This window comes from Mustela nivalis, assembly GCF_964662115.1.
Source record: "Mustela nivalis genome assembly, chromosome: 4".
Classification (NCBI taxonomy): domain Eukaryota; kingdom Metazoa; phylum Chordata; class Mammalia; order Carnivora; family Mustelidae; genus Mustela; species Mustela nivalis.
In genome coordinates this window covers 92,032,944-92,045,433 of record NC_139023.1, presented here as the reverse complement: position 1 = coordinate 92,045,433, position 12,490 = coordinate 92,032,944, and the positions used below count along the sequence as shown (strand labels likewise).

Genomic DNA, 12,490 nt, shown 5'->3' with positions numbered 1-12,490 from the left:
TTGTGATTACAGCTAATGGAGAACTACAATAATTCTGGGCTATTAATGATATAGGTCCTTCAAGAATAAAGGTTTGGTTTACCCTGTTAGGTAAAGATCCATAACCAGCTGAGGTACTTGCTGAAGGCAAAGGGAATAAAGAACGAGTAGTGCAATTAGGTAGTTATAAATAGCCACCACAACTATGTGACCAGTGACATGAAGACTAAAATTGTCATGAATATTTCCTCCTTATTCTGCTATGAATATATATGTGTGAGAAATTTTTTTTATTTCCTCTATTATTCTCTTATCATGCACCGTAACATGTATTGAGTTTATATTACGGTATTTCAGTATTGTTAATTTTACTTCATAATATATTCAAACATTTTACCTCCCAAGGAAGACTTTAGTGCATTGTCAATTTTACACAGGATAGTTGTATCACATGAGACAGAATTATGACTGCATTATTGTCTTTCGAGATTACATATGTCTTAAATACATTTGTATGGGTATCAGATTGACATGGGGGTGGACTTGTACTGGCAGTTTCATGTGTCAACTTGGTCAGGACACTGGGTGCCCAAATATTTTCTTAAACATTTTTTCTAGGTGTGTCTGTGAGGTGATGTTTCTGGATGAGGTCAACATTTGATTCAGTAGATTGAGTAATGTGAATTGCTCTCTTCAGTGTGGGTTGGCATTGTACAGTACCTTGAGGGACTGAATATATCATACTGGTTCTGTTTCTCTGGAGAATTCTGACTAGTACATTGGCCCAAATTTATATTTAAACCTTCCCAACAGCTCTAAAATGGAACTATGTTGAAATTATATAAATACAGCAAAGTAAAAGTAACAGCTAGATAAAAGGAAGTGACCAAAGTTAAGTAAGGGATGAATTCTGGTTCTTTCGTCAACTGTCTTCTACAGTATATAATTTATACTCTCTTTTTTTAGTATTTCAAAAACAATTTTTATACTCTTCTAAATTTTCACTTTTCCAAAACGTAAAATTTAATGTTGCATTACATTCTGTTTCTAAACTATTTCAAACTGTGTTTTCTGTTGCTACCAAACTATATACATACATTACACACACACACACACACACACACACACACACACACACACACACACACACATATGTTGTCCTTGTCTATTTCTAATAATTTGAACAATAACTGTAGTTTAACTACAAATTAGTCAAAGGATATCAATCTATTTTCAATTTAAGCAAGTCAGTTCTTACTCTGGACTTCAATTTTCTTACCTCTGAAATGGATAAATTTACCTCTGCTGTCTCTGAATTCTGAAATTTGATGAATCTGTAAAGGGATGAATAAAATACTTCTTTAAAGGTATATTACTTAAAGGGGAGTTGTGGATATAGGATATATGGCCCTTTTTGTAACATACTACATGTAACTGTTTTTAGCAGTTTTTTAAAAGTATATTTTAATAAGCATATAAACAATAGTGGTTTGAATAAGATGTGTGTATGTGTGTGTGTGTGTGTGTGTGTGTATTCTAGTCTGTGAACTTCTTGGGTCTGTGGTTTGTTGTCTATTACTAATTTCAAAAATTATTGGTTATTTTTCATTAAAATTTTCTCCTCACCAGTTATTTTTCTCTACCTTTTTGAAATTTCAATTATATGTTTAATACAATTTGATATTTTCCCCTAGCTCTTAGATTCTAGTAATTTTATGGATTTTGCTTTTTTTGCCAATTTTTTCTCATCTAACTTTCTTTTCTATGATTTTATTGACCTGTCTTCAGGTTCACTGGTTATTTCCTGGTTATGTCAAGTCTTTTGATGAACCCTTAAAAATAATTTTTCTTTCCTGTTACTATATTTTTAATTTCTTTCATTTCCATTTTATTCTTTCTTATAGTTTTCATCTTTTACTAGATTTACTGATCTGGTGATGCATTTCTGTCTACCTGATTAGAGCTTTTAGTAAGTTAATTGCATTATTTTAAAATTCACTTTCTGATAGCCTCAGTATATGTATTTTATCTGAGTTTGGTTCTGTTCTTCTATGTCTTTTGACATAGTTTTGATACTTTTCTTGATATTTTTTATGCTTTATAATTATTTTTGTTGAAAATCAGACATGTCATTTAGTATAATAAAACCTGATATAAGTTGTTTCTATATCCTGAAATAGGTAAACCTTTCCTTCTGCTAGACATTTAAAGTGGGAGTTGAGTTGATCCTGTGAACAGGTAAGTGTGGTTTGGATTTGTTTTTGTTCACAGCATTTCATAGGGTTCAAATTCCTATAAGGTGAAGTGAGTTAAAAGTGGAAACCGGTTTACCACTGTTTTCTCACTCTTTGCTCTACCCTCTGCTTTTATGACACCCTTTGTGCTGTGCCTCAAAAAAAGGTCTCTCATATGCCTCTCGGCATTATTCCAAGTTACTTTTTACTTTATGAGCTTTGTGATGACTGTAGGAAGTGCTCTGGTATTCTGATTCAGCATCTATCTGACACAGTAACTGTGTTCTTAAAGGGAATTCCTAGAAATTTTTCTCTTTCTCCAATGCTAGTTATGATCTAAGCACATATACTTGCTCTGTCCTAGTGGAGACTTTTTTTTTTCTCTTTCCTTTCCTCATTGCAATAGGTTTTCATCAGTGTGTAAAGGCAGCAATGTTTGCTGCCCTCTCCTAGACATGTAAGGGTTTTGTTTGCTTGTTTAGTATAAGAGATTGGGGAAATGGATCTGGGCAGATTCTCTGCCTTTACTAAAGCCACTGCTACTTCCATTCCATGCCTTCAACACAAGGTAATCTTTCTTAGGTTTCACAGTGATGTTTTTTAATATTATTACTGAAGTATAATTGACATTCAATGTCATATTAGTTTCAGGTGTACAGCATACTGATTCAACAATTCTATACATTACTCACTGCTCACCACAAGTGTAGTAACCACCTGTAAACATACAACATTACTGTTACTGACTACATTCCCTATGCTATACTTTTCATTTCTGTGACTTATTTATTTTACAGCTGTAAGTTTGTGCTTCTTCATCCTCTTTGCCTATTTCACCCATCGAAGCCCTCCCCTCTGGTAAACCCCAGTTTCTTCTCCATATTTGTGAGTTTATTTCTGTTTTCATTTGTTTGTTTATTTGTTCTGTTTTTAGATTCCACATTGATGTGGATTCAAAAGTTTGTTTTTTTTTTTGTTTTTTGTTTTTTTCTCTCTGTATTATTTTACTTAGCACTCTATACTCTAGGTGCATTCATGTTGTCACAAATGACAAGCTTTCATACTTTTTAGAGCTGAGTAATATTTCATTTTAGGTATTTATAAGTATATATATTATACATATCACATGTTTTTAATTTATGCATCTATCAATCAAACTTGGGCTACTTTCATATTTTGGTTATTGTGAATAATACTGTAGTAAATCTAGGGGTGCGTGTATCTTATTGACTTAGGGTTTTTAGTTTTTTTTGGAGTGGGTAAACACAACCTGGTGAAATTATTGAATCATATATATTATTTCTATTTTTAAGTTTTTGAAGAAGCTCCATTCTTTTTTCCACAGTTGATTGCACCATTTTATATCCCTACCAACAGTGCACAAGTATACTTCTCTTTTCCCCATTCTCACCAAAACTTGTTATTTCTTATCTTTTTGATACTAGACATTACAACAGGTATGAGGTTATATCACACCCTGATTTTGATTTGTATTTCTTTGATGATGAGTGATGCTGAGCATCTTTTCATATATACGTCTGTTGGCCATCCGGATGTCTTTGGAAAAATATCTATTCATGTCATCTACCCATTTTTAATTGGAATTTTTGGTGCCGAGTTGTATGTTTCTTTATACATTGTACATGTTAACCCCTTACAGATATATCATTTGCAAATATCTTCTCCTAACTGGTAGGTTGCCTTTTTGTTTTAATGATGCTTTTCTTTGCTGTGCACACAGTGATTTTTCTTTAAGGACCTTGTGTAATCTAGGGAGAGATGCCTGCATAATACATGAACATTCCCCTTGTATTTAGTGCCCCAGTATTTCAATAATTTCTTGCTAGTCCATTTCACTTTTTACCAATTTATTAACAATTTCTGCACAATTACTCCTACTGGTCTCCAGAGCCATCTGACCGAGATAAGCAAGCGTTCATATTCTGTATTGATTTGTAAGCACTTATTTTTTATTTATTTATTTTTTTAATGATGTTTCAGGTTAGTTGGTTGCTCTGTGTCATTAGCTTTCTGATGGGTTTAAAGTTCATTTGAAGTTTGGAGATGGTCTGGGTTTTCCATTGCTATTGTTATAACAATGAAAACAATGCTTTTTTCAAATTTTACATTCTAAGTAGAAAACAGAATTCTTGCTAGAATATTTTGTACTTTTCAATTTGATAAAACTGGACTTGGGCTGACAAGTTTTGGAAAGTGTTATCTTCAACCCTCCACTTAATTCAGAAATGCCTTTTACATAATTATCCTATTCACTAAGTCCTATATTTTCAGCAATTGAAGAGAGGATGACATAGGATTTTAGAGCTATAATCTTAAATTTGAATTTCCAGCATTTCTATTACAGAAGCCCTTAACATCATCAAGAATTTGAAAGTAGTTATTGTGTATAGAATCTGAAGATTCCTAAAGAGAATTTTCCTTCCAAACTAGGTAACAAAGACAAACTAAGAGAAGTTATTTCTGAATGTTCAGTTCAAATATTTAGGAAAAGAATAATACTTTAGCTCAGAAAAACTGAAGACGACTGCCAGTTCTATAAGATTAAAATGAAAATACTTTCTTTTATACTTTTGCTTTCAAAAGATTATATCCACAAATTTAATATGCATTTATTTTGTTGTAGCATCCTTTATATTATAGTATCTTAAGCCTGAATTATCTCTTCTCAAAATTATAGATTAGAAGCATGGACTATATTAGGTCTTATAATCATTTGTGATTCTCCTCATTTATACTATATAAGTACAAATTATATTTCAATAATTCCTTCCACTAGAGAGCTAAAAATTACATTTGGTGTTATTAAGATTAAATATCATGTAATATTTAGTAACTTTTGCTATTTGGATTACTTTGTATTTCCAAAGCCAGGGAAAACTTCAAAGAATTTTCCCATGTATTATTTTATTCCATGTACTAAAATACATATTATAAATTTCAGTCCATAATATTTGTATTAAGAATGAGTTGTCTAATTGGGGAGGGTATGTGTTTTGGTGAGTGCTGTGAAGTGTGTAAACCTGGTGATTCACAGACCTGTACCCCTGGGGATAAAAATATATGTTTATAAAAAATAAAAAATTATATTAAAAAAAAAAAAGAATGAGTTGTCTATACACAGTCAACATGCTAAGTCAATCATTGTATTTACCTTAATAGATTTTATTTCTCCCTAAACACACTACTGACCAAAACTGCCTAAGTGGCCCCTTCAACCTAAATGTTAGACTTCTCCTAACTCTAGGACCCTAGTATTCCTTATCTAAGAGAATTTACTTTAGAAAATTTATAATCATAAACTCCTTCCCTAATCCCTTGAGATGTAAGTCTTTCAACAGTTTTACAAATAGTTTTGTATATAATCTCGTGAATAGAGCTGTCTTTCGCAAAGAACTGGAAGCCTTCCCATTGAAATATAATCATCAAAGAAAATAGTAACCCTCTCTAACCCAGTTTCTGTGGGAGAGTAGGAGCTACCTTCAGGGGGCACCTCACTCCAAATTGTGAAACTACCTCTTGTCATGTAGGTACTAGAAAGGTTTCCCCCTTTTGGATAAAGCCAATTAGCAACCACAAATGGCTAAAGATCTCCCCCTCACCTCAGCACCCTAAAACTTATGTCTTTTGTTTCAGTAAAATTGAGTTCAGACTGAATTCTGAAATCTCTCCCTTACAGCAATAGCTTTGAAAAAAGTCTTTCTTGCTGGTTTAACTTTGTCTAGTGCAACTTTGCTTTGACACTCCAAAATAAATAATTACTATATAAGCAATCCCAGACTTATGAAAGTTCATAAATCCAGTTTCTATCCAGCAGATAACATTTTATATCTTTTTTTATTAACAGTAATATTATAATATCTATAGCATTTTGTTTTTCAGGTACTAACTTCCTTGAGTACACATATTCAAATCTATATATTTTCAAATCCATTATGGATATGTATATATATATATATATATGTGTGTGTGTGTGTATATATATGTGTATATATATATATATATATACACACTGACCAAGGTGTTAGGCTAGTTCAAATATCTACTATAGGGTAAATTGTAATTCACAATATTATAAGACCTTATATAAGTCTTATAATATATTTATAAGTCTATTTATATAATATATTTATATTATATAATTCTATTTATATAATAGCCTTGTATTATATAATAGACTATTATTATAGACTATATATAGACTACATATATATACATATACTATATTTAGACTATAGACTATATAATAGACTATAGACTATAATAATAGACTATTATAGACTATTATTAGTCTATTATAGTCTATTATTATAGTCTATAGTCTATTATTATATAATTTATATTATATAAGTCTATTTATATAATATATTTGTAAGTCTATTTATATATATTAAATATCTATATTACATATATATTTATAATATATTTATAAAATATATTATAAGTCTATATTTCTAAGTCTATTATAAGACTTATTTATAAGTCTTATAATTATGTCTTATAATATTGTGAATTACAATTCACCCTATAGTAGATATTTGAATTGTAATTATATATATAATTATATATATATATCTTATAATTATATAATTATCTTATAATTATGTATATATATATATGCTATATTAGGTCTTTTATGTGTGTATATATATATATATATATATATATATATATATGCTATATTAGGTCTTAAGACCTAATATAGTCCATGCTTCTAAGCTATAATTTTGAAAAGACATAATTCAGGCTTAAGATACTATAATATAAAGGATGTTACAACAAAATAAATGCATATTTAATTTGTGGATATAATCTTTTGAAAGCAGAAGTATAAAAGAAAGTATTTTCACTTCATATATATATACACACACACACACATATATATATATATCCTGCCCGCAAATTAATTTATCATTCCCTGATAAGTGTCAACATGCTTCTCTTCCCATTTAATTTTTAGCTCATATAAAGGAAACATTTTTGTCAATCATCTTACTTTATATTTTAGGGGGATCTTTATAAAATGTCCTTTAATTTTCTTTCATTTTGTCACTAAAGGGTCTGTGATCAAAGGAGTGAGACTGATACAAAGCAAAGTCAAGCAAAGCTTTATTTCACGCCAACCATGGAGAATCAAACTGAAAGTTCAGGACCACTTCTTACAGAGAGAGTGACCCCTCCCTGCCTTACAGACTAACTTTTACAGGGCAAAGGCCATGTGGTTGAGCTTGGCCACACATAGGTGGCCAATGAGATTGTAACGCACAGAAAAAGCTGCACAGTCATGCTAGGTCACACAGGGATGGCCAATTGAATTACAATTCCTCCTATAGTAGATATTTGAACTAGCCTAACACCTTCGTCAGAATTGGCGCCCAAAAGGCAGGGCTCGCACTCCTTGGTAGCTAGCGAGAGAGTATGCATGCTTCACCGATTGGATGTCTCCATCTGGTCTGACCCACCCTTGTATCTGGGCTCTGTTACCTGGGACTGGTTTCCTGGACTTGCTTTTAAAGTAAGTCCCCTGGTGGGGCTGGGGGGCAGGGTCAGTTTAAGTTTTATTGCATAAACAATAAAATGGCTGTTCAAAGGAAATGGAGCCGCTCTGGCGAAGTAGGCCCTTCCAGTCACCATGAAAATGGTACACATCACAACACATTTCTTACTATTTACTCCCCCAAGATAACAAATTTTATTCCTTTCAATCTTTCTATATTTGGAGTGGCAAGTTAAATGTTGAAACGTCCATCCATATTCCATGATTTATTCTTGATAGTCTTTGATGTTTTGAATAAAATACTCTATAAAATGATCCCATGACCTATGTAACTTTTTGCTGGGATTAGTAGGTTACCCAATACTAAAAATTAGAACCCATGAAGAGAGATCCAGAAATGTGGCAGAAATGAGCATACACACTAAAAATATATATTCTACTTTATAGGTGACTTGCCTCAAATTCAATCCCCCGGAATCATTAAAAATAAAATACAAAAAGGAGGGGTTTTGTTATCTCTGCTTTGATTTTCATTTCAAATTGTTGCATTTGGAATTTTTTGTTTGTTTGTTTTTGGTCAGATCCATAATTAAAAATAAGCTTTCTGACAACACTGATATATAGTGAAAGATAAAGGAAGAGAGCGGGGGAGAGAAAAGGGAAATGGAGAGGGTGGGAAAGAGAGGGAAAAGAGGGGAGAAAAGAAAAGAAAACTTAGCTTGTCACCTATTTAGTTAGGTATGATTTAATTAGGCCTGCCTTCCACCAAAAAGAAAATCTTTCTGGATATTTATGCTATAAATTTCTTATTCCAGGGCTGTGGTATTTTTAATGGACAGTGAAGATAGAATAAATATGAACTTACACAGCTGGTTTACTTGTGATGAATTTCTATGTAGTGGGCAAGTTTTTATTTTTTTTATGATTGTCATGTATTGTCACACAAGCTTCAAAGTCACTTTTTCATATTACATATTAAAATTAAACAATGTGTCTTCTAGTGGTTGATTTTGCCTATTTACCACAACGCTATCTTTTGTCACTAATGCTCATTTTTACATGATGAATTAATCTAGATCTCATTATTTAAACACTGAAAGTAGCAACAGGACATAAAGTGTCTTGAAGAGCACATAATTAGTGAAGAGATTTCAAGACTATTGTCTCCTGCATTCTTAAGAGTCACATTACTAACATCCGCTCACATCAGAGGGGAAAATAAAAACCATTAAGCTTTCACATCATATCATGAAGTGAGCACTGCTTTTGTCCACTTACTTTAGCCTTTTATTTATTTATTTATTTATTTAACTTGGAACAAAATATTTTCTTGTTTAATGTGAAGTTCCTTTTTTTTTTTAATTGATGAACAACTATGTTTCAGGTTAACAATCATAAATATAAAATTGTGTTGCTGATAAATTTTTTTAACCTTCACAAACTTACTTTGGAATTTAAGTAGTTTTATTTTCAGTTATGAAAGAAAATTTTCTATCAACAACCATACATTTGTAACAATCTCAATATCTGTAGAAGTTTTTTAAGGCAACCAACAAACTTCTCCTCAAAGGGAAGTTCATACCACACTTTTCTAACTGTATTGAAATAATATGTCATAAATATTTATTGATATTTTAAGAAGTGTCACATTATACTAGTGATATATCTTAAACCAGTCAGCACATGCCCATTATTGGACTCAGCTGGAGTCTCAAAGGATACAAGCCTAGAACTGTTTATAATACTATTTCAAGAGTTGGAACAACAAACTAAAAAACAAAATTTGATCAACAAAAAAACTTTGATTTTTCATTGCAAACTAGGTTACAAAATAAAGCTTCTAAAAAATTGTTGATTGTTTCTTAATAACCTATGCAATCTGGAATCCCTATATCTAAATTGAGAGAGAGCCTTGGATTTCCCCAGGCAAGTAATACATTGATTTCTGCATCAGGTCCTAAGCAAATGGGTGAGGGCTATCATATAATATGCCAGAATCAATGCCATTTGTTTCTGTCACTTTCCAGGAAATAAACATATATTTCTTTTACAACTGATGATGCTAATTGAGATTTTTTTTAATTGTAAATAGAATGCAAGGGTTATTAAATACTCAGCATATAACACCTCAATAAGATGATCAAATGCACTAAACCAAACCAAACAACGATAACAAAAACTGATCTGCTAGCACCAATGTATTCCCCTTACATTTTTGTTTATTCAGAAATGTAAAAGTTTAAAAATCATTCTCGGTTACACAAAGAGTTCTATTCATAGAATATTGCAATAAAGACTATAAATTCTCTGGGCAATGACATCAGGATGTGTTCCAGACAAGACATTATCTAACAGACAGTTCATATGCCATTTGTCTGGGAGAAAAATTTCAGGAAAAAAGACAGAATACAGCCCTGGTGCTCTGCTCTTCTACAGGGTACTCAATTAGTCATCTGCAAACTCAATCACTATAGCCCTGCTGGAGGGGCAGTTTTATTCAGCTTGATCCCTAGAAGCATGGGATTCCTTTCTTCTTCTGTTTCTTTTATTAAAATATCTATTTATATTATTTTAATCTATAACCTTACATGTTAATCTGCTAAATTTTAGTCACAATTTCCAGAGAATCTTATAAGACCTCTTTGTAGTAACCATACTAGGGAGAAAAATAATGAATGAATAAGATGCTTGAATCCTGGGTTATTTTTTATTGTTCCCATCTCCTAAAGTCCTGAAGCTTTATATGATTATATGATTATGTATGTATTAAAGCTTTATATGATTTATATGATTATATATATTAGATCATATATATTAGATCTATTCATATATTTAATATAAAAATAATATTTCCTAGATTTTTGTTCACATATTTGTTATCATATAAAATTCATATACTTTGGAAGCTTAGAATTAAAATTTGATATTATAGTAACTGTGCAAAATCAACCCAAAGGGTAGCATCTTATGATTTTTTGCCAATCTGCAATTTAAAAAAATATGTTAATTTGTATAAACTATTCCACTACAGTTACCATGGATAACATAATTTGATTTATAATAAAAATAACTCAATATATTGAGCACCTATATAACAGCTATTTTCTAAATTCTTAGTTATAATGGATTATCTCATTCAATTCTGTCCAAATAATTTGAGGCTAATACTGTTATACCCAAACTATAGATAATGAAATTCAAACTTTAGTAGTTATAGGATCTATCCAAATTCACCCAAATAATAGGTAGTGAAATTTGGATACAATACAATGCATAGTCTTTCTGACAAGTGAATTAAATAGGCAGGAATGCCATCTTCTAGGTTTAAAATGTCCATCTCAAAATTATCCACATTTATATGAATTTATAAATTAGATCATTACTATTAGATTGAAAGGAGGCTCTATAAAGCATATAGTTCACAATAATGCTATTTGTTTCTACAATCCTTTTCATACACACCTAGTCAAAATCTCCATTTATCTTCTTAAACATTTACAAGCAAATTCCATCTTAGCTTGAAACTACTTGATCTTAACTTTCAACTGAGATTTGTTTCAGAGACAGCATTTCAGCCTCTGCTTTGCAGTATCTACTTTTGAAATCACTGGATTCCTATGAGAGACAACATGAGAGACAACACTTATGTAGCCAAAAAGAAAGTATCAATATACTTTTTCATTTTCAAAAATGCCCAATGCTGAGATTGATTCTAAAGCTGGACTTCAATATGCTCTCGAAACTATGCCTGTCATATTCCTTGTCTTAAGGCCACACTGTGGGCTTGCTGCACAATCCTCCTTCCTTAAATTGACTAAAGAGTCACAGCTGCCATTGACACTGTATGTGAGGGCCCCAATGGCAAGAGAATGGCTGAATGATATGCCATTTATCTGCCTAAGGGGAAAAGTTGGAGGATCGATAAATTGGCAAAATATAAGATTGCCTGTAAGGGCTGATGGACAGTTTTAAAAGCAAAGCAGAAGAAAATTATATTAGTTTTAAAAAGTTTTTCTTACACAATAAAATGCTCCATAGTTTAAAGAAATAAATTTTTTTCAACCTAAGATTTTATATTTGAAAGTGTTATGCATGTGCACGTATGTGCACACACATACAAAAAATTACTGTTTGTCACAGAGAAAAAATATAGAAGATATTTCTAAATATAATGAAAAAAAAAAAGGTGTCTAAGAGAGGTACTCTGATGGAAAAAGTCTAAGCCTGCTAAGTTTCTGTCCAATAGGAAAAAAAACTTCTATCAAGTTACCTTTTAAGTTGTTCTATTACTGCTCCTTCAATTTGAGGATAATTAATAGGTTTACTATATTGTATCTTCTGCTCCAAGAACATGGTATTTTCTTTTTCATTTATTTCAATATTACTTGGTTTCTTTCATATGAGTTTTATAGTTTTCTGCATGTAGGCCTTATGCATATTTGGGGGGTTTCTATTATAAATGGTATTATAGTTTCAACTTTAAATTTCAAGTGTTCATTGTTAGTATATTGACCATTGTATAATAACCTTGTATGCTGTGATCTTTCTAAAATCACTTATTAGTTCATGGAGGTCTTTTTGGTTGCTGTTTCAATTCTTTGAAATATTGTGCATAGAAACTCATGCCACCTGATGGTAAAGGCTATTTTATTTCTTCCTTCCTAATCTGTATTGATTTTATTTCCCTTAATTATCATACATTTTTGTTGTTAGAAGGATTTTTTTTTCACTTTTTTTCTTCATGGTGGATCATGGCAAATTG

At 31.2% G+C, this 12,490-nt stretch overlaps 1 long non-coding RNA gene across 1 annotated transcript in view; it reads right to left on the bottom strand.

The window, feature by feature from the left end:
- Positions 1–12,490, bottom strand: part of LOC309863284 — a 45,637-nt gene that overhangs the window by 18,806 nt on the left and 14,341 nt on the right. The window contains exon 2 of the long non-coding RNA XR_014310968.1: positions 1,259–1,313. This is a non-coding gene — a long non-coding RNA (uncharacterized lncRNA). The remainder of the gene's footprint in view (positions 1–1,258; positions 1,314–12,490) is intronic.